A 3,847-nucleotide genomic window follows, 5' to 3' on the forward strand; every position below is an offset into this window, starting at 1 on the left:
GCGAGATCGTGTCGTGTGATTTCGGCTTCCTGAGGCGAGCTATTGCCGACCGATCGATCGATAATGCTTCCCTCTTCACTAATTGTTTCACTGTCCACGCCATTGTTTGACGCCCGCTCCATTTCCCTGTGCACAGTTACCAAATTACTAGTTTGAACATTAGTAAATTCATTACACTGCGGCGCTGATAAGCTACGCTCGTCGTCACTATTATTTCTCAGTTTAGTTTGGAGCCTAGTGTTACGTTTTTCACACGCCCTAATTGTCACAATATTTCACACGATAACACAGAAAAGCACAATTTGAAGTGCAAAAATAGGAGAACACATTAACATAGCACTGAAAATAATATCTAGTTAATTGCAAGCGTAGCTGCGAAATACTTGGTGCAAATCTATATGCATGCCACAACTGTTTTACTGTACAACAATGAAAGGCTACAACTACAAAGGAGATTCTCTCTACAATTACGCGCTAGCAATAAACAAAAGCTACACTAAATACACAAACTACAAGAAAAAATCAGAAGATTCCAGTGAGGTATCCTAGGCTAAGGGTCGACATATGAAACGTCCCCTTTGAACGATTATACAAGACTGTGCTTAAACTGACACACAATATTTTGTTAGCGCAACGCAATCTGACTTTCAAAATTCCCTACAAAAGAATGGCCCTGACTAACATTAAACTATACCTTTCACAAATCACTTACCTCACAAAAATCTTCGCTGCTCAAGCTACTGCAATACAGCGAGCGCCACTACTGCCAGCTAAATAAAAGATTCAAACTATGGAAGGCACTAACCACTGATAGGGATAGTTAGCAAATGAAAGATATTAATAGAGAACAAACAATGTATTTACCTCGATATCATCATATATAAATATAGCAGTTCATGACAAATTTCAAAACTCCGCCATCTCTCTCTCCACATCCACCACTGCTGGCGGCTCACCTCCAACTGCACAACGCTACGCGCTGTTCACAGCCAGCTGCCTAACACTGCAATGGCAAGTATTACAACAATGCAAGGCAGCCACATACTGCACACAGCACAGCCAGTGATTTTCATACAGAGGTGGCGTTACCAATAAAAAAACCTAAACAGCCTACTTACATGTTATAAGGAATATCACAGTACGCAGTTCAACTGAAAACGATTGGACATCTCTGAAAAGGGTAATGATAAATGTTGGACCGAGAGAAATATGTACAATGACGGTAACTCCGAAGAAACCTGAGCAACAGAAGGTATGCTTCAGTTGATTGACGAAAGGAGGAAATGCTCAGGGAAAAACATGAATAATGCAGTATAAATCGCTTAGGAAAGAAGTAAACAGAAAGTGCAGAGAACTCAAGGCGAAATGGCTGCAGGAAAAATGCGAAGAAATAGAAAAGGAGATCATCAGGACTGTCCGCAGCTCGTGGTCTAGTGGCTAGCGTTGCTGCCTCTGGATTACGGTGTTCTGGGTTCGATTCCCGGCTGTGTTGGGGATTTTCTCTGCCCAGGGACTGGTTGTTTGTGTTATCCTCATCACTTCATCATCATCATCATTCGCCACAGTGGCTAGATCGAACTGTGTAAAAATTGGACGCGGTACATACTGGGACTTTGTATGGGCGCTGATGACCGTGCAGTTGAGCGCGCCACAAACCAAACATCATCAGAAGTATTGACTCAGCATATAGAGAAGTCGAAACAAAATTCTGTGAAATTAAAGGCAAGGGTGGTCACATCAAGAGTGCAGAGGGGATTGCACTGCACTGTTAGCTACAGAGAAAAGAGTGATCAGGTGGGAAAAGGTAAACTGAAGGCCTCTGTGAGGGGGAGCACTTGCCTCACGGCCTGACAGAAGAAGAAACTGGAGTCGGTAAGGAAGACATAGGGGATCCAGTATTAGAGTCAGAATTCTAAATAGCTCTGGAAGACATTGCACGGAATTTCTAAAGGCGTTGGGGAAGGGGGGAGAGTGGCAACCAAACGACTTTTCTAACTGCTGTGTAGAATTATGAAATGGCGACGTACTATCAGAATTTCGGAAAAGTATGGTCCACACAATTCCGAAAATAGTAAGGGGTGGTAGGTGCGCAAACTATCGCACAATTAGCGCTTCACATCTCATTCATCCAAATTGCTGACAAGATTAATATACAGAAGAAGTGAAAAGAAAACTGGGTTCTGTTGGATGACGATAAGTTTGGGTTAGGAAAGGCGACTCTAACGTTGCTGTTGACAATGAAAGTAAGATTGATGAAAAATCAAGACACGCTCATAGGATTTGTCGATCTAGAATAAGCCTCCGACAGTTCGAAACGGTGCAAGTTGTTCGGAAAGCTGAGAAAACAGGAGTACGCTACGGGGAAACACGGATGACATACAATACGTAAAAGAACCAAGAGCGAAAAATAAGACTGAAAGATCCAGAACAAAATACTCGCATTAAAAATGGTTTAGGACAGGGACGCACTTTTTTGCTCTCACGGTTCAATCTATACATCAAAGAAACAATGACAGAAATAAAGGTAAGGTTGGGCAGTAGAATTAAAATTAAGAGTGATTGAATATCAGTTCTATGCACTTACGACATTGCTACCCTCAGTGAAAGGCAGGAAGAATTACAGGATATATTTATGAAGACAGTAACTGTTCTGTTACATGGCAGACACTCTATCCATCTCACGGGAAACGAGCAAGGGATAAGTCCCTGCAGTCGCGCTATTCATGTGTGTCCTCGGTGGCTCAGATGGATAGAGCGTCTGCCATGTAAGCAGGAGATCCCGGGTTCGAGTCCCGGTCGGGGCACACATTTTCAACTGTCCACATCGAGGTATATCAACACCTGTCGGCAGCTGAGGGTTTCAGTTAGTCATCATTTATTACAGGATGTGTTGCATGTAATGAACAGTCTAATGAGTGCAGAATATGGATAGAGGGAAATTCGCAATAAGAGCAAGTAATGAGAAGCAGCAGAAATGAGGATAGCGAGAAATTTAGCAACAAAACTCGTGATAAGGAAATAGAGGCAGTTAACGAATTCTGTTGCCTTGGAAAGGAAAGTAATCCTTCGCAGACGAGCCAAGGAGGACGCAAAAAGCAGAGTATCACAGCAAAGAGGGCAATCGTGGTCAATAGAAGTCTACTGGTGTCATAATTTGAGGAAGAAATTTCTGAGAATATACGTTTGGACCGCATCATTGTTTACTAATAAATCATGGACAGCAACTCAAATCACTTAATAAAAGCAAGTCTTCTGGTCCAGACTGCAAATCACTTAATAAACGCAAGTCTTCTGGTCCAGACTGCAAATCACTTAATAAACGCAAGTCTTCTGGTCCAGACTGTATACCAATTAGGTTCCTTTCCCAGCATGCTGATGCATTAGCTCCATACTTAACAATCACGCACAACCGTTAGCTCGACGAAAGATCCGTACCCAAAGACTGGAAAGTTGCACAGGTCACACCAATATTCAAGAAAGGTAGTAGGATCAATCAACTAAATTACAGGCCCATATCGTTAACGTCGATATGCAGTAGGATTTTAGAACATACACTCCTGGAAATTGAAATAAGAACACCGTGAATTCATTGTCCCAGGAAGGGGAAACTTTATTGACACATTCCTGGGGTCAGATACATCACATGATCACACTGACAGAACCACAGGCACATAGACACAGGCAACAGAGCATGCACAATGTCGGCACTAGTACAGTGTATATCCACCTTTCGCAGCAATGCAGGCTGCTATTCTCCCATGGAGACGATCGTAGAGATGCTGGATGGAGTCCTGTGGAACGGCTTGCCATGCCATTTCCACCTGGCGCCTCAGTTGGACCAGCGTTC

At 42.9% G+C, this 3,847-nt stretch overlaps 1 non-coding gene across 1 annotated transcript; it reads left to right on the top strand.

Annotated features, from left to right (window-relative positions):
* The first annotated feature begins 2,730 nt into the window (after positions 1-2,730).
* Positions 2,731-2,804, top strand: Trnat-ugu. The gene has a single exon. It is a non-coding gene; the product is annotated as a tRNA-Thr (tRNA).
* The last annotated feature ends 1,043 nt before the right edge of the window (positions 2,805-3,847 follow it).

This window comes from Schistocerca americana, chromosome 8 (genome assembly GCF_021461395.2).
Source record: "Schistocerca americana isolate TAMUIC-IGC-003095 chromosome 8, iqSchAmer2.1, whole genome shotgun sequence".
In the NCBI taxonomy this organism is placed as follows: Eukaryota; Metazoa; Arthropoda; class Insecta; order Orthoptera; family Acrididae; genus Schistocerca; species Schistocerca americana.